The sequence below is a fragment of the Stegostoma tigrinum genome, chromosome 26 (assembly GCF_030684315.1).
Source record: "Stegostoma tigrinum isolate sSteTig4 chromosome 26, sSteTig4.hap1, whole genome shotgun sequence".
In the NCBI taxonomy this organism is placed as follows: Eukaryota; Metazoa; Chordata; class Chondrichthyes; order Orectolobiformes; family Stegostomatidae; genus Stegostoma; species Stegostoma tigrinum.
This window is the reverse complement of record NC_081379.1, coordinates 13,350,795-13,370,829: the sequence shown is the minus strand read 5'-3', so window position 1 is coordinate 13,370,829 and position 20,035 is coordinate 13,350,795. Positions and strand designations below refer to the sequence as shown.

Below are 20,035 nucleotides of genomic sequence, written 5' to 3'. Positions count from 1 at the left end.
CCACTCCTTACAAGGGCTTAAATTCATATCATGAACAGAAATGGCACTAAAAGTTGAATCCTCCTCTAATAACTGAAAAACAAAATGCCCTACTCCAGTTTATTATTTTCAATTAACCTTCTCCAGTAATCTCCCAAAAGGCACTTATCAAAGATATTCCTTATGTCCAAACGCGTTATCCATTTTGTTTCATTTTATCTTCTAGCATGACCAGTACCTTCTCATAACTTAGAGATTCAAAACACATCTATTGCTTCTGGAAATTAATGCTGCCCATAGCTAACAATGTTCTTCAGGTCAATATATGGTGGTTTCAATAAAAAACTAAAATTTTCCCTATCACAAGTTAAGTTGATTGCCCTATAATCATCTGGAATGGCCACCTCCCTCCTTAAATATAGGTATTAGACTGGTTATTTTTGAAGCCTCTGGCACACATCCATATCCAATGAAAACCTTTTATAAAATTTACAGGAACTCTGCCATTTTCTTAGTCATGTCCCAGAACGTACCCAGCCAAGCCTGTGAGCTTTGACTTCCTTATCCATCATATAATACAGCTTGTCTCATGGTCAACCACCCAGTATACTCCTCTTAGCCAATATCTTTCCCTTCAGTAAGTGCTGTACTTAGGACTTTTTTGATCACTAAACTCTATATAGTTTTATTTAAGAAAATGAGTATTGCCTTGTTTGTTTAGGCAAAGTTTGCTTTTAAAAAGGGCAATATCTGGAGCAAAAGGCTTTGCTGTGCCTCCCTTCTTTTGCTTGGAAACAGTCCAATGGAGATAGTTATAATCAAAAGGTTGATGGGTAAGTTGTAGATGAGATGAAAACCAAAAAGAACTGCGGATGCAGTAAATCAGGAACAAAAACAAAATTGCTCGAAAAGCTCAGCAGGTCTGGCAGCATCTGTGAAGGAGAAAACAGTTAACATTTCAGGTCCAGTGACCCTTCCTCAGAACTTTATTTTTCTAGATGAGATGTATTCATTTGTTGGGCTGATCAAAACTAGGATGAGACACTCCCTCACAAATCCCAATAGGAATTCAGGGCAACCCAGAGGGACCAGAAAGTGGAACTTGTTGCTCCGTGTATTGGAGACACAAAATGGTATGAACACACTGAAGGGGAAGCTCAAGCATACTAGGGGAAATGAAACAAAAAGAAACAGGCTACAAAGGTTAAATTAAAATACAATGTCTCATGACATGAGAAATTGCAGACAGCTGCACAAGCACACTCACCCAGAAACAAAAATGTAGGCAATTCCAGAGACTGTTTAACATTTAAAAATCATTTAAACAAGCATAGATGATGGTTAGGTCCACACAGGTACCAATGATATAGGCAGAAAGAGGAAAAGAGATACTGCTGAGGGAATATGAGTTGCTAGGGGCTAAACTAGAAAGCGGAGCCCAAAAGAAGATAATTAACTCTGGATTACTACCTGAGCCACAAGCAAATTGCCACAAAAGGTCAACAAGATGAAAAAGTGGGTCAAAAAAAAACACAAACTGGTGTGGGACCACCAGTGGGGAAGGAAGGACTCCACCTGACTCATACCAGGACCAGAGTTCTAATGAATTGCATAACTAGGGCTGTGGATTGGGCTCAATAGGGAAAACAGTGGAGCAGCAATGGCATGCATTTTCTCGGGATAATTTGGGAGGCAGGGCAGAAATTCATCCCAAGAAAAAAAGAAACACACTAGGGGATAACCATGGCTGACAAGGGAAATCAGGGGCACCATAAAAGCAAAAGGAAAAGCATACACAATGGGAAGACGACCATGGGAAACCAGCATATCGGGAGGCCTCTGAAAACCAGCATAGGACGACTAATAAAAAACTAAGTCGGCAGAATACAAAATACTAGAATAAATAGCAATCTTTTTTACTTCACTAGCTAAGAGTTATTTTTACATATCTGAACGATAATACAGATGCAAGAATGGACATTAGACTTTTGGAAAATAAAGTTTCGCGAAACAGAAATGGGGAAAAAAGAAATAGTAGAAAAACTGAATCGGTACTTTGCATCAGTCTTCAATGTGGAAAACACCAGCAGCATACCAGAACTTGAGATTCAGGGGGTAAAAAGAGCAAGAACAGTAACTACCACTAAGGCGGTGGTGCTGGGGAAGCTGACTGGTCTGAAGGTTGATAAATCACCCGAACAAGATGGACTACACCAGAGACCCGAAGGAGATAGCGGAGGAGATTATAGAAGCAGAAGTGATCTTTCAGGGATCACTGGAGTCAGGGAAAGTCCCAGAGGATGGGGAAACAACTAACATAACAAACTTGTTTAAGGAGGGAGGGGAAAAAAAAAAGCAGGAAAGTATAGGCTGGTCAGCCTTACGTCTGTCAATGGTGAGAGTGGAGTCCATTACTAAGGATGAGATTGCAAAGTACATGGAAGTGCAGGGCAAAAATCAGGCTCAGTTAGCATAGCTTTGTCAAGGGTGTCATGTTTACGAATCATTAGAATTCTTGAGGTGGTAATGGACAAGTTAGTCAAAGGAGCACCAGTGGACATGTCTTACTTGGATTTCCAGAAAGCCTATGACAAGATGCCACACAGGCAATTGCTAAATAACAGCCAATGACGTTAGGGGCAAGGTAATGGTATGGATAGAGCATTGCCTGACAATAAGTAGGCAGGGAGTGGGGATAAGGGTTTTCTCCCCCAGGACGGCAGCCAGTAACAAGTGGGAATTCCATACAAGTCAGTTTTAAAACCACAACTATTAACATTATACATTAACAATCTGGACTAGGGAACAGAGGACACTGTTAAATTCGCAGACGACAAAAGATAGGTTGGGGCAGGTGGTGAAGAAAAGCAGAGAAGAACAGGTAATGTTGAGGAAGCGGGAGGCTGCAGATGGACTTGGGCAGGCTAGGGCAATAGGCCAAGAAGAGATAGGCAGAATACAAATGTGGCAAAGTGTAGGCAGGGAGAACAGGCACAGGCTATTTTCTAAATGGGGAATGGCTTTGAAAATCTGAAGCTCAAAAGGAGCATAGGGTTCCAAGGTCAGATTCTCATTTAGATTCAGCCAGCAGTTAAGGTGGCAAATGTAACCTTAGCATTCATTTCAAAAAGGACGAGAATAAAAGAGCAGAGTCCCAGTCGGAGTCCTACAGCACGGAGACAGGCCCTTTAGCCCAAACTTGTCCACGATGACCAAAATCTCCACCCACATTAACCCAAACTCCTCTGCACTTGGCCCATATCCTTCTAAAACTTTCCTATCCATGTATATGTCCAAATGCCTTTAAACTGTTGTTCATGCACCCACCTCAAACACTGGCCGGCAGTTCATTCCATATGCATACCACCCTGTGTAAAAAAAAAAAGCTGCCCCTCAGGTTCCCATGTATTCTTTCCCCTCTTACCATAAACTGAAGGCCTCTGGTCCTTGATTCCCCAACCTTATCCATGCCTCTCAATCTCGTGCACTTCTATAAGAATTCCGCTCAGTCTCCTATGCTCCAAAGAAAAAAAAAAGACTTTGCTTGTCCAATACCTCCCTCTAACTCCTGGTGGTATTCTGGTAAATTTCTTCTGCACTCTTTCCAGTTTAATAACATCTTTCCTATAGCAAGGTGACCAAAGTGGAACACAGTACTTCAAGTGTGGCTTCGCCGACGTCCTGCAAAATACCAACATAACTTTCCAACACCCTGATTGATGAAGTCCAGTGTGCTAAAAGCCACCCTCACTGCCCTGCGTACCTGCGACTCCAATTTCAGAGAACGGTGCACCTGAACTCCAAAGGTTCCTCTCTTCCCCTCCACTCCTTTAAGGCCCTACCATTCACCATGAAACTCCTAACAGGATTTGATTTTCCAAAATGCAACACCTCACACTTATCTATATTAAACTCCATTCGCTGATTTTAGTGTCATCTGCAAACTTACTAATCATGGCTTGTATATTCTCATCCAAATCATTGATCTAGATAACAAACAATAATAGGCCCAGCACCCACCCAAGATGTACTGCTAGTCACAAGCCTCCAGTCAGTCAAGGCTCCTTCCAGTATTACCCTCTGCTTCCTACCATCAGGCCAATTGTGTATCCAATTTGCCAGCTCTCCCTGGGTTCTATACAATCTCACCTTCCAGAGTAGCCTTCCATGTGGAACCTGAAAGGGCTTACTGAAATCCATACTGACTACATCTACTGCCCTGCCCTCAACCACCCTCCTGGTCACTTCAAAAAAATCTAACAAATTTGTGAGGCATGATGTCTCACAGACAGAGCGATGCTGACTACTCCTCATCAAACCCTGTATGTATATCTTATCCCCCAAACTTCAAGTAACTTACCTACCACAGATTAGGCTTACTGGTCTAGAATTCCCAGGGTTTTCCTTTTCAACCTCTCATCTTGAATAAGGGCACAACATTCGCTTCCCTCCAGTCTTCTGGGACCTCACCTGTGGCTAACTATGATGCAAACATATCAGGCAGGGCCTCTGCAATTTCTTGAACATGTGGTCAAGGCCAGGAGATTTAGCCACATTCATATATTCTTGGCTATACAAGGCTTTGGTCAGACTGTGTTTGGAATATTGTGAGCAGTTTTGCGCCTTGTATCTAAGAACAGATATGCTGGCACGCAGAGGAAGTTTACAAGAATGATCCAAGGTTTAAAGAGTTTGTCATATGAACAGAGGTTGAGGACTCTAGGTCTGTACTCGAGAGAGTTTAAAAGTATGGTGGTTGTGGCGGTGGTGGGGCGGGGGGGGAAAACAAGAGGTGGGACTCTCAGTTAAAAAAAAAACTTTTACAGTACTGAGAGGCCTAGATAGAGTGACTGTGGAAACGTTTTCACTAGTAGGGCAGACCCTCAAGGAAGGACAATTCTTTAGAACTTAGGGACAACATTTCTTCGACCAGAAGATAATTAGTCTGTGGAACTCACTGCTGCAGATGTCTGTGGAGACTAAGCCATTGAATGTATTTAAGAAGATAGGTCTTGATTACGAAGGAGATCAAAAGGTTATGAGAGGTGGCAGGAAAAGGGGGCCAAGAAACATTTCAGCCATTATCAAATGGTAGAGAAGCCTCAGTGGGCCAAATGGCCTAATTCTGCCCTTATGGTCTTATGCATCGTATAAATTTAAAATCTCCTATTATTTTGCTAATGAACTGTCTACTTTGGCTACAAATTTCCTCTTTCATTTACTTTCCATAACTGGAGATACCTAATAAAAAGGTCAACAAGCTTTTTTATCGTTTCTGTATTGATGTTGTACTGCTTCCTTGTCCTCAATCTCCTCCACAGTATATTTCATCTTTTTACTAATGTCTTTACACCTCCTTTTTTCTATCCCCCTTTAATATAACTCAATGTGTTCTCATTCTCTCGCTTGTTTAAGGTAGGACTACAATTACACTAACTATTGGTCAATTCCCATATTCTACAAATTGCAATAAGTGCATTTTAACCCTTGTGGCTTATTTAAAAACAAACATATTCATAATTAATTTAACCCCAAAGATATCCCCAAAATGTTACTCCAGATTTTCTCAATTCTATAATTGGTGATTTCCATTTTATTTGATTTGACTTGTTAAATTCTCTACATATTATTTTCTATTTTCCTTTCTCAACCTATTGATCTTAATGAGTTGGCTTCCCTAATCGCAGAGTCTAGAACCAGGCATCAGTCTCAGGATAACCTTTAGGGATTGAGCCAATATATTTCTGCAGGAGTGAGAATCTTTGAAATTCTTTACTTGAGAGGATTGTGGATCTGCAGCCTCACAGCGCCAGGGACCTGGGTTTGATTCCAGCCTCAGGCGACTGTGCAGAGTTTGCACATTCTCCCCGTGTCTGCATGGGTTTCCTCTGGGTGCTCCAGTTTCCCACAATCCAAAGATGTGCAGGCCAGGTGGATTGGCCATGCTAAATTGCCCGTAGTGTTCAGCGGTGTGTGGGTTACATAGGGTTGGGTCTGGGTGGGATGCTGCAAGGAGCGGTGTGGACTTGCTGGGCTGAAGGGACTGTCTCCACACTGTAGCGAATCTAATTTAATCTCATCTAATCTACCATTTCTCAGAGTTTCCTCTAGCACAAACAAATCAAAACAAATAATAATCCACAAAGACTTTACAACATCAGGTCAAGCTTGGTAGGTTCCAAAGGAACACAAGGCTTCATGTAGCTCATTTTAATGTTCCATTAAAAAGTATTATCCCATCTCAGAACTTTCTGCAGTAGTGCATTGCCAACTGCACCCTGACCATAGGCTACACCATGCTTCACACAAACTGGTTTGAAGACTCCAGCAAACAGCACAATTTAAAAGATCAAAAGTAAAATACTGGTTGCTGTAAATTGGAGGAGGCATGAAAATAGAAAATGTTGGAAATACTCATGGGGCTGGCAGCATCAGCACAGCGGGAAACAGAGTTAATGCTGCAGATCAATGAAGCTTCATCAGAACTGGGCAAGTTAGGAATTTAATACTTTTGAGAAAAAGAGGACAACTAAAAGGGAAATCCTGTGAAAGAAGTGGTTAAAGGTCAAAATAGTTCAATGTACAAAGCTAAAATTAGTGAGATAAGAGGAGAAACAATAAGATGCATCTAGATTTGAGGAAAAAGAATCATGAACAGTTGCCACTCAAAAGCCAAAAAAAGTAGCCAGAAAGTAGAACTAAAACCAAAGAAAAATTTAAAACAGGGAAGGGGTGGGCGCACGAGTGAAATGGAATGGACACTAATCAAAGTCCTTTCAAAGATGGAGCCAGGTCATGATTCTTGCTGGAGGAAAAAGCAAAAGAACTCAGGAGTGCTAGTGCAGCAAGTAGCAAAGGAGGAACAGATGAGACAGAGAATGAAAGGTGCAAAAACTGGGAGAAGCAATAGCAACTTGACCGGAAGAAAATGTATGGAAATACAGACAACTGGGAGTCAGTAACTTTGAGATGAAAACAAAACAGTGCAAATACTCAATAGGTCTGACAGAATTTCTTTTGCCGTCCACAGATGCTGCCAGATTAGTCTTACAGCATGTGCAGATTTAGAAGAATTAAGTGAATTTGAGGAAAGCAAAGAAATTGATTGGCTAATGATATACCTGCAGTTCCCAAGGAAGAGATCTAGCGGGGGAAAATGTCCTCTTAACTTTCTCTCTAACAAAAACAGCCTCATGTCCCTCAGCCTTTCCCCATAAGGCCTTCCCTCCATACCAGGCAACATCATGGTAAATCTCCTCTGCACCCTTTCCAATGCTTCCACATCCTTCCCACAATGCAGCGACCAGAAGTCCAAGTGTGGCCGCACCAGAGTTTTGTACAGCTGCAACATGACCTCATGGCTCCGAAACTCAATCCTCTACCAATAAAACGTAACACACCGTATGCCATCTTAACAACCCTATCAACCTGGCTGGCAACTTTCAGAGATTGTTTAGGACTCTCCTGTGAAACATCTATCTTTATGTCAAAAGGTATTATAGAAATAAATTTGTTGCAACTAAAGACTGTCAAAGACGGAGACCTCAAAACATAGAAATCAAAGGTTTGGACAGAGAGGTAAATTTTAAAACAAGCCTTACAGGAGGGGAAGTTAACAGGTAAAAGGGTTTGGGAGAGGAATTCCAAAGCTTAGGGCTGAAGGAGTTGAAGGCACTGCACCACTGCTGCAATATTGAATATCACGGGGACAAAGGATCAGCATCAGGAGAGCAGAGACCTTGCAAAGGTTTTATGACTGGAGATTACATGACAAAGCCATCTGAAAAGGATAATACTTGAAACTCATACTTCAGTGTAGCCCTCTCTACATAAAAAACCCATCTCCCAAGTAATAATTTGAAGAGGATGGCCTTGTCCAATTGCTCACCTGAAGTATGCTCCTTTTCAGCACTGTGACACCTGAATCTTCCAAGAAAATTAATTTGTTTCTTTTGAAAAAGTGCATTACATGAGAATTCAAACTTGATGCTAAAGTGCAGACCAAAATTAACTTCTTCTAATACAGTACATTTAGCACAATGATTACATGTCAAACATACATTTTTCAGTTTCCAGCCTCAGCTGAATGGCTTTGGACACTGACCTTTCCCAACTACATTTCTGAAACAGCTGCCCCAAGTTTTAATGAGTCCCTTGGCACATTACAGTTGGCAACACTGGGTTACTAACAATCCTTCATGAAGGGCAACAAGTTTCAGGCAGATGGAGGAGGACTTTTTCCTGAGTTCATGATCCTCCAGCTGCAGTTGACACTTGGAGAGAACACCGTTAAAGGAGAATGCCTGGCATGTTTTGGAAAGATGCTGAATTTGAAAAGCCTCAAAAATTTGCTTAGCTTTGCTTTACTGCTCCAGCAGAAATAGCTCAAGAGTCCTAATAATAGGTATCCCTCAGAAAGGGTGGTGCTATTTAGCCCAGCTAGAAACGAGATTAAAACACACTGTTTCTACCATCTCATATGTACCACAGAGAAGCTTTTTGTAATATTAAATTTGTGGCAGCAACTTGTGCTGTTGGGGATTTATTGAGTGGGGTCAACAGATTTTAAAAATAAATGTAGTAGAATCTAAAAGAATATACACAATGCTGGAAAGTCAGCATGTCCATTAGTAGCACAGGCACAAAATTAATATTTTCTTTTCAGTGGAAGATAACCAATTAGTACATCACGTTACAGCTATATAAAAAATTGCTTTCCCTGTATCCTTGCCTTAGAGTTCACATGGAATTCCCTTTAAAAAAGGGGCTTAAATTGACTAGCAGCACACTAACATTTTACATTTTGGAATTTCATCCTCAAGAAACCTCACCCACCCAAAAAAGGCAATTCCACAGTCAAATGGAGACTGAATTGAATCAATTAACAAGTGGATCGATGAGCTGAAAACCCTGCTGCATTCTGGATGAAGTTTCACCATTAGACACACCCAACCTTACTTACAAGGCAATCGTGAAATCAAATCCTCAGTCCAGACTGATTACAGGTTAGATAAATTCAATACAGAGTTCATTCATGGCTTAATAAAACTATGACAACCATCAGGAAAGCACCATAGATGGCAAAATACATAATCATGATGGTACAAAATGTACAAACCACAGTAAAACCTCGCTAGTGTACACAAACAGCTGTTTCTTATTCCAATTTCACCTGGCTGAACAAACACTCGTAAGCAAGTCAGACAAGGGAGCGAGCAAGGGGCAGGAGGAGCAGAAAAAAGAAAGATTGAAGAATAAAAGGGATTCAAAAAGAGTAGGATGAAAACAGTTAAACAAAATTCAAAGTGAAAGTGACAAAGATAAAGCTGTCTGTGGTGGAAGCACACAATGTTAACAACGGAAGCATGAAGATATACAATATGTAGTCAGGGCCTCAGCCTCAAAGTTGAATAGCATCAACTGTCTACTACCACTTCAGCTCAAAATCATAGCTGTTGGGCAGGGGGGTTGGTGGTGGTGGTGAAAGAGATGGTATCAGTGGCATAAATTCACAGACTGTGGTTAGGATCAAAATGTCAGTCATCATTTTCCCCAATGTGAAGGTATCTGGGACTAGCCAAACAAAGAATATTAACAGAGGCAGTAAAGTAAGAGATTCGCCTTATCGATGCTCACTGATTATTTTAATGAAACAGCATATAGGTCATGGAAAAAGAATAAGCCAAGGACAAATTACTGTGACACTCAAAGCAAGTGCATTGGTACAAAGGGAATGCTCTGGCTGTGATCAGACAGGTGGAGCCATTCGAGAAATTCCACTGAAACAGACAACAAACGCATTGAGATGTGATCAACCACTTTAATGGCTATGAGGAGAGAAGGGTTGGTAGATCATGGGAATCAAGAACAATCATGTAAGTTTGATTAGGGCCTTATTAAATTGGAAATGTGAGTGACATTCAAACATGGAGCTAAGAAAGATAAGCTTAGATCAGTGCTTCCCATACAATGTAGGGTAACGCGAGAGCTCAGCTCAAGTCAAGCCATCAGCAGTTTAGCAAGAATCAGACAGGACAGGTGGCTGCTGACAGAGCATAGAGGAGGAGGAGGAGGAGGAAGTGGCTAATCCACAAGGGAACAAGTGAAGAGCTGGGGCTTAATATTTGTGTTGAGATTCAGAGGTTAAGTCCCATTAACTTGGATAGCATTCTGGAGTTTAGAAGAGGAGTGAGCTAGCGAGTTTTGAGAAGACTTGTAGCTCAGGTTGAGGTTCTGGATGCGAGTTTGCTCGCTGAACTAGAAGGTTAGTTTTCAGACGTTTCGTCACCGAGCATCCGACAAAGCGGTGTTATGTCCCACTTTCTATTTATCTGGTTAGGTTTCCTTGGGTTGGTGCTGTCATTTCCTGTTCTTTTTCTCTGGCTCCAAATCAATCTACCATCCCGTGAGAAAAAGAACAGGAAATGACATCACCAACCCAAGGAAACCTAAACAGATAAATAGAAAGCGGGACATAACACCAGCGCTTTGTCGGAGGCTCACTGACGATGTTACCTAGAATGGTGACGAAACGTCTGAAAACTAACCTTCCAGCTCAGCGAGCAAACTCGCATCCAGGAGTGAGCTATTCAGAGAGTTTAAAATCAGTTAAAAGATTTAATAAGAATGGATACAAAGAAACTAATCGGAGGAAACTCAGAACAAGCTAGCTCAACCGCAAAGTTTGAGGCAGGTGACACAGGCAATCACATCAAAGAGAAGGGAAAAACAAACTGGAGTTCTGTTCCACAAAACTTTGGATTCTGCCAACTGAAATGTTCAAGGCGAGGTTCAACTGATCTCGTTAGACAAGGTTACCAAAAATAAAATGGATAAAAGCCTGATAAAAGGCACTAAGGTATGGATCAATCATTAACTAAACTATGATTTGCTCTGACAGGGAATTCCTTGAGCATCATATGTAACCTAAATGTGAATCTTTACAAAATGAGAATTTCTGCATTGCATGTATTGTATTTATATAAATTTACATCCTTGGGACATCTCAATGTGCCCACAGCCAATTAATCTGATGCCAACAATGCTATAACAAAATGAAAAGATGGCAGGTCAATTTTGTAAATGAAGAAACTTGAGGTAAAGTCTTAAATTTCCTTTATTCGTTCATGGGATGAAGGTGATGCTGGCTCGCTCATCATTTACTGCCCATTCCTAATTGCCCAGGGGGCAGGTGAGTGTCAACCACATTGCTGTGGGTCTGGAGTCACATGTAGGCCAGACCCGGTAAGAAAGGAAATTTCCTTCCCTAAAAAGGGATTAGTTAAGGAGGTGGGTTTTTCTGACAATCGGCAACGGGTTCACGTTAATCATTAGATACTTAATTTCAGACATTTATTGAATTCAAATTCCACCATCTACCACAGCAGGATTCAAACCTAGGTCTCCAGAACATTACCTGGGTGCCTGGATTAACAGTCCAGTGATAATACCAAAATGCCATTGCTTCCCCATTTTGACCGAGTACACTGGACAGCAGAAAACACAGTAATACAGGAAAATGTCGAGAATAGAAATTCACCTATACAAATCAGCAAAATACTCATCCAAATGTAAAGCATCTATGATTGGGAGCAGATTGACAGTGTTGAAGTGGGGCCTCGAGTGAATCGCCTGCAAAAAACATTTTTCAAAACTGGAAAAGAACTGATTATCTTTTCTTCCCTCTCCCAAACACCCACATCCTCTGAGCTATTTCAAGACCAAAAGCAGCAGTATTGTGCTAAAGCACACAGTAATTCCTCATTCCAGAGGAAGAGCATCTGCAAAAGGAGTTAAAATGCAGGAACAGTCATCTCAAATTGTTGAACACAGCACTGTGCATGATTGCAGGGCAGGGGTTTAAAAATAATTTTGTTTGGTAAATTTCATCTTTTGGAAAGAATATCTGGTTGAAGCATTTCTTTCTATCCAACGTTGAAACACAATATTTCCCCAAACAAAAAAGTGATAGTAAAATGACTTGCACTGTCAAGATCCAGAGATAAACAGCTTAGCAATATTCCGCAATAGCAGGTAAGGGAAAACAAAGTTGCGATGTGTATTATGGTTTGTATACCTTTGAGAGTCATGCTCATTTTATCACTGCCATTCGGCATGTGATGAGCGTATAAAGTTCTCAATCCATCTTACTTCTAGTTACCTGAAGCATGACACCCACCTGTGTAATAAGTTTATAATATTAGCTCATATTTAGGAATGCACTGATCGCACGCAAGTTCATTGAGGCTAGCAATATGGAAGGCTTGGTCACCTGCTGTAATTTGCTTTGCGCTTGGAACCTCATTGTGTTTGCATTTATACACCTTAATGCTTTGTTTGCTGTGGAGTGCTGTGCCATCTTGTTGGTCACCGTCATTTTGTTCTGGTGTCTGGCATGACATTTGGAACCAGATGTCCTGCTCATGCATGTTCAATGTCCTTTCTCACCACGTGCACTTGCATATACCAAGAAGCGGTCAATTTTTTTTTGTGGGTGCAACAGCTACATCTAATTGCAGATTTTCTTGATTTTAGTGTGCTTTGTTGACCGTAGCAAGAGTGTTGGCTGTCTAAAACACGTTTTTAGTCTATTACGGCTTCATGCTTGCAGCTATCTTAAAGTAATGTCAGTGACACAGCCCTTTTTAGATGCCAAGAGATCCTTCCTCAAAGCTTTAATTGGTGTAAATGCAATGACTTTTTCATTTAAGAATTTACTTATTCATAAAAATATCTATGTACATAGTGTCACTAGTGAGTTCAGTTCTGTACAGTGTTTACATATGGAGAACAAACAAATAAACCCAAGGTATTTCTTACTTATTCAAGACTATACACGAGACATGTAATTGAACAGATCCCATTGTACTTCAGCCAAAAGAGCTCAGTGGTCTTTTCCCACTGTACCTTGGCAGCAGATGCCACTATTCCAGACAGCCTTTCTGACAAGTGATAATGGGAACTGCAGATGCTGGAGAATCCAAGATAATAAAATGTGAGGCTGGATGAACACAGCAGGCCCAGCAGCATCTCAGGAGCACAAAAACTGACGTTTCGAGCCTAGACCCTTCATCAGAGAGGGGGATGGGGTGAGGGTACTGGAATAAATAGGGAGAGAGGGGGAGGCGGACCGAAGATGGAGAGAAAAGAAGATAGGTGGGGAGGATAGTATAGGTGGGGAGGCAGGGAGGGGATAGGTCAGTCCAGGAAAGACGAACAGGTCAAGGAGGTGAGATGAGGTTAGTAGGTAGGAGATGGAGGTGCGGCTTGGGGTGGGAGGAAGGGATGGGTGAGAGGAAGAACAGGTTAGGGAGGCAGAGACAGGTTGAACTGGTTTTGGGATGCAGTGGGTGGAGGGGAAGAGCTGGGCTGGTTGTGTGGTGCAGTGGGGGGAGGGGGCGAACTGGGCTGGTTTTGGCATGCGGTGGGGGAAGGGGAGATTTTGAAGCTGCCTTTCTGACAATCCCACTTTGGAAAAGTCACAGAAGCCTTTGCTGCAGTGTCTTCTGTTAGCAACCCGAGCCACGTGTCTCCATCTGGCTGACATGGGTTGGAGTTGAAAATGACTTGTTAAACTAGAGGTTAATTCTCATCTACACCTTGTGCTTGAAATCCTTTCCAGATCTTTTCTGATCATCCGTAGAAAGACTAAATATGTTAATCTGAAGCTCATTCTTGCAAATGACAAAGCAAGATTTTTAGAGCTATTTTCTCATGATCATCTATCCCTTGATATGTAAAGCAGAACTGCATACACTGTTTGAATAGTTACCACTAATAGATGACACATTGAATGAGTTTCTGTCATCCTGAGTGTTGAACGAGACCACATTAAGTCCCTGATGTTATTTAAATATGGGAAAACTTGCTGTGCACTAACTGGCTCCTGCATTTCTTAGTGACCAATATAACCACATTTCAGAAGTTGACTGAAAGGTGCTGTACAATGTCCAGAAGTCATGAAGGCACCAGTCTACCAGTCTGTGGAGACATTGTGCCACTGATATTCACTGCAAGCAGTCCAATGCCAAATTGATTACTTAAACCTGTGGTTGAACTAAAGATCAAACTACTAAAACCAAAAGTAATCAGTTAATTAAGTTGCATTAAAATACACACTGGTTCAAACCACTCTGCACCAACAGTTGCTGTATTTGTTAGTGCTCAATTTCAATTGTTTCTTGCAGGATTTTCCTGGTTGTCATGTTTTCTACAGTTATCTCCTTTACTTGGACATCAGCCTTAATTGAGCAATCAGCCCTTGAACTATTGGACTGTTCACAAGTGACGCAATTTTTTTTCAAAAGAATTAATTCTTACTTGGATCCATTTCTGGCAAGGTGGTTTATGAGTAGGTGATGCTCACAGCTGTTGAAATGTACAACTGCAAGATCCCTCTTTAATACAATATTGTGTAGTATGCAAAGGAGAAAGGTGCTCTGCAGTTTATCATGCTTGAAGTATACATAATACCTTTATAATATCTGACACCAAGTCTTCCATCTCTGCCAAATAAACTTCATTCCACCACTACCTACATACCTGAGGCAAGTGTCTGAAGTATATTAAGAGATGGACTAATGTTTCAGCTATAGAACATCAGAACTGACAAAAAGAGGTAAAATAGCAGGTTCCAGAAATCAAAACAAAATTGATTGCCATTGACAGATATCATCTGAGCAGCCTCAAAGTCAAAACTCAGACAAAACGGATTAGCCAGAAATTAGACTACCGTGCCCTTGTAGGGTGTGCTCTAAAATCAGTAAATGCCACACAGTGAATTAGAGTGGGGGAGGAGCAGTTATTTAGTGTTTAACAAAGCAGCATTGGGCGAGATTCTTGAACAATGGAGAAGGACCGCATGTGCAGTAGTTGTAGACGCCCAAAGATCCAACAGGCAGAGAGATCACGGGAGAGCACATGAGAAAGAGTGCCTGAGAAAACAGCAAGAAAGAGACAGCGTCCGTTTGTGTCTGCATATATACACACAAAACATTGGGCTGGGGGAGGAGAGAGAAGGTGGAATAAAGCACACCTGAACATACAAAGTATGGAAATGTATATGGATTTTTCCAATTGATCATAGCACTCCGATTACAGAGGCACTGAATGCAGGGATCCCATATAACGTAAATCATCTCAACAGCAAGCTGAGAAACCTGGACAAAGATGAAGTCTGACATAAATCCTCTTAAGCTACTTTTATTTACATGGGAATAGGAACACAGGAGTAGGCCTTTCAACCCTCCAGCCTGATAATGGCTGATCTGACTATTAACTCATTTTAATTTTGCTCCACATTGTCAGGTGCCTTTAACCCAGGGAACTTTTATCAGTTTTGCACATTAAGTCACCTAGCATTCAAGTCATTTGTTGAGTGTTCACAACTCCACTATCTTGACAGCTGTTAGAAATGCTTCCTGACTTTGTTCCCAAATTGTCTAACTCCTGAATTGTTCTGAATTCACCCAAGAAAAAAGTTTGCCTGTCTATTTTACTGAATCCCTTTCTTAATTTAAAAGCCCTTAATTAAAATCAACTTTCTAACCTCACAGGAATACAAGACGCACAAACAGTGAACGATGACTTCCTCCCTGTTGTAGTCTAGTTTCCCTAGGGATAAAGCCTAACACTGCATCTGCCGTTTTGCAGTAATGCCAGCTTTAGCTAGCTAGATTTATGTACATTAAAACCTAAATCACTTGGCTTCTCCAAAGTTCAGAGTCTCTCCATTACAAAAGTAATTCTGTTATGTCTCAGATTCAATGGGCATGATGTTATGCTTCCGTACTGGCTGTAGTTTTACTTACTTATCTATGTCACCCTCTAATTTTCTCCAAATTGTACAATTACCTGAACCCCCACCAGCGCCCCCCCCAGCCTTGTTTGCTAACTTAGATTTGCAACTTTCTACTTCATCCAAATCATTAAATATACAAATTAGAAAAAAGGAGACCACGCAGCTTCTCACGTCTGCTCTGCTATTTATGCGGAGCATGGCCGATTTGAACTCACACCTTATCCCTTCCCACCTCAATAACCTTTCAATCTGTCGCTCATCAAGAATCTATCTTTTGCCTTACAAAAATTCAAAGTGTCTGCTTCGATCACCTTTTGAGGAAGGGAGTTCCAAAACTAAAAAACAATTCCCCTGATCTGGTCACCCATCATTTTGAAAACAATGAACCAGCTGAAAAAGTTAACCCCCGGAACATGGTCACAGCAATGTCCATTCCATGTAGCCCTGTCTTCCACCTCCTAACCAATTACCAATTCATTAAAGTTTTACCCCAGCTCCATCACATCAAAAAAGTGCACAATTATTTCTCAGTAATTCACCATAATTGAACTTGCAATTAAAATCAATATAAATCCATTACAAAAGATAATATTATTCTTTATAACCTCAGTTGAATAGAATGAGATTAAGATTCCAATGTCAGCCTCACTCCTACAGTTAAAAGTCTGGAAACCTCAGATCTTTGAAGACTCAGTAACCAGAAGGTAAAAGTCTGCCTGGACAATAGTTTGAATGCGGGGGATCAAAAAAATTGTCCGTTAAAATTTCATTGCCAGGATGTGGGCATCCTGGCTAGGGCCAGCATCCACTGACTCTTAACTGCCACCTAGCAATTAGGGATGGACGCATTGTTCTTTTTTGTATGGAGTCACGTATAAACCAGACCAGGTACGATAACAGTTTTCTTCCCTAAACTGCATTAACTGAACCAGGTAGGTTTTTGTGAGAATCAATAGTTTCATGGTCATCATGAGACTCTCAATTCCAATTTTTATTTTAAAAACTGAACACAAATTCCACCATATCACTTGGTGGGATTTGAACCAGAGTCCCCAGAACGTTACCTGGATGGATTATAGTCTAGCAATAATGCCACAGGTCATCTGTTAGCTCCATGAGGTTATACATTTTAGCCAGAAGAGAAGCTGAATATCTAATTGGAGAAAGACCTGTAAAACAAGTGAATTTGGGAGCCCTTGTCCGTGAGTCACAAAGAGCTAGCATCCAAGTTCAAAAGGTAATAGAGAAGGGAATTGAAACAACGGCCTTTATTTCAAAGGGAAATGAAATATTTAACATTAGGGAGGTTTTGCTAAAACCATCCAAGGTGCTAGTCAGGCCACAGTTGGAATATTGCGAACATTTATGAACATCGTATCCAAGGAACAACACACTGGTATTAAAGTCAAAAGAAGGTTCACCAGGCATGGAGCAACTGGCTTGACAGGTTAAGTAATTCAAACCTTTATTCATTGGAATATAAAAGAATGAGGGGAAACCTTCTTTAATTTCCTAAAGAATTTTAATATTTCAAGTAAATGCAGAGAGATTGTTTCCTCTGTGGGAGAATCTAGGACCAGAGGGCATAACTTCAGAATAACGAATCACACATTTAAAGTCAGAAGAGGAAGAAAATAGTCTTTCAGAAGATCGTAAATCTGTGGAATTTTTTTTTACCTCAGAGCTGAGGAGGCTGGTTCATTAAGTATATTCAAGGCTGCAATATTTATTCAGCAAAAGAAGCCAGAGGAATTGGGAGAAGTAAGTGAAATTTCAACATTTAAAAAGACATTTGGACAGGCGCATCGATGGCAAAAGTTTAGAGGGATATGGGTCAAAAGCAGACAAGTGGGATTAGTTCAGTTTAGGAAACCTGGTCAGCATGGATGGATTGGGCCAGAAGGCCCGTTTGTGCTGTATACCTCTATGAGGATCATCAGGCGAAGTGCTTAACAGAAATTAGTATTTTAAACAACCCTTGCCTTTAAAGATATCTGCAAATATGCTACTCTTGAAATGTTTGAACTTTGAAGTAAAAATATTTTTTCCCAACCCCTTTAATGTCATGCTTTATGATTGGTTCAATCAGTTCCACTTGCTAAGCAATGTCAAAGATTAACAAATTATTCTGAAACCAGTAACAGCCTTCCCCCCTCCGCCCCCACCCCGACAGCAAGGTTATTAAGCAAAAGCTGGGTTGACAGATTAAGTTTAATAGCTCTTCAAAAACAGCATGATGTAAGATTCTATTCCAAATGCAAAGAGCTCGATTGGGTGTTTTGGCAGAAGGAAAAGAGCAGCATGAGTGAGTGAAGAACAGACATAATGGGAACTGCAGATGCTGGAGAATCCAAGACAACAAAGTGTGAAGCTGGATGAACACAGCAGGCCAAGCAGCATCTCAGGAGCACAAAATCTGACGTTTCGGGCCTAGACCCTTCATCAGAGCTCTCTGACGAAGGGTCTAGGCCTGAAACATCAGCTTTTGTGCTCTGAGATGCTGCTTGCCCTGCTGTGTTCATCCAACTTCAAACTTTTGTTATCTATGAGTGAGTGAAGAAGTGGCTCTTGACAAATTGAGCAGATATGACACTCCAGGGTAAATTACAATACCATCCATCGCAGCTGGATAACCCCCACCCTATTACTTTCAATTGCAGATGACTTGTTTTTCCAATCATTCTAAAAGATATGTAGTAACAAAAAATTAAAATGCTGAAGACCCAAGAGCCTCAAGGTACGGCTGGCATCAGTAATCACCCCAATATTACAAGCATTCCTTGCACACAGAATAATAGAGGCTCTACACTGTGGAAGCAGGCCATTATGACTCAGTACTTTTTAAAAACTCCTTAAGTTCCTACAATGAAATCAAAACTTCTCACCTTAGCTGCCTTTTGGAAAACAGCAGCAAGATCATCTTTGAAGATTTATTTTGAATTTTTAACCTTATACTTTTAATTATAAATTATAGGCAAGGGGTAAAAGGAAAGCAAGCCTATTTAATTGTGAGGGTGAATAAATTTCTTTCAAAAAGGTTTAAATTCAGTTTACAGACAATTTAAAGATTGGTGAATTTCACAAGAAAATCGAGGGCTAACAATTACACCAATTCCAGGATTGAAAATTTGTTCTACGTGAGAGAGGATGATCTCAGCAGAAACAATGACAAAAAAACCAAGGCAAACAAATAATCATTCAGAAAACACCAAATCAATGCATATCCTAGTAAGATGGACAGAACTAGACCAAAGACAAATCTATCAGCAAACATTCAGCCAGGGAAGGATCAATTTTGGCTCAAATAACTTACTCCCTGTCCCCGGTCAAATGATGAGTCAACACTCCCTCCCTCAAGGCTCACCCATAAATGATTTGGCTGAAAAGAGCAAATTCTTGGAAACCTATTCCAGCAACATCTTCAGAAAAAAAGTTTGTTGGAGCATATTTTTTAAAATTTCTCAAGGACACACACAAAAAAGTGTGTATGTGCTCATCAGTTCAGAACTGGAAATTTGCTTAATGGCTAAAGTAATTGGCTGACAGGGATCTGAATGGTGCAGTTTGCTCCAGGCATGTCTAACTCAGTTGTTTCAAGTTGCCTTCAACTTATATTGTGCTGTACTCAACTGCAGAAGTTCATTTAGTCCAAGTGACCACACTTTAGCTCAGAACATAAACAAACCAGATAGGCGTGCAGAATAATGAGGAAGATCTTTACAAAAGATCTCCAATCTAATACAGTCAACATCGTCCATCACAGGAATGAATATTGTACAGTCGCAGTGTTACCAACTAACTTATTTCTGTTGTATTTGTGCAACAAAGCTGCCGTAGTCCTCTCCACTCTCTAAATCATTGCTTAATGCTCACTTCTCATCAAGATTTTAGTCCCCATCCCAAACAAAGTTAAATTTGTGTTTATTAACATTCCCGATGAGCACCTTAGGCTCTTGTAACTTCTAATGTGCTTTATCAATCCTAGCTGATATTGTTGTGATTAAAAAATGAGGAATGCAAGATTAACAGCTTTGTCATAATTTCTTTTTTCGGCAATACTGAAGTTCTCTATGACCAAATGACTATCAGCTATCCCAATTATTTCAACTTTCCAGCTCTCTATTCAAAGAAGTGTATTTATTTTCTCCTTTATGAGTTTATATTAAACTCCTTGGAAGTTCGAATTTGCTTTCAAACCATTTCAACAGCATATTTCAGATTCTACTGCACTGTGTAAAGCAAAATCTCACATCCTCC

General features: G+C 40.6%; 1 protein-coding gene across 2 annotated transcripts in view; it reads right to left on the bottom strand.

The window, feature by feature from the left end:
• Positions 1-20,035, bottom strand: part of LOC125464034 (coronin-1C-like) — a 171,267-nt gene that overhangs the window by 92,838 nt on the left and 58,394 nt on the right. The window lies entirely within an intron of this gene.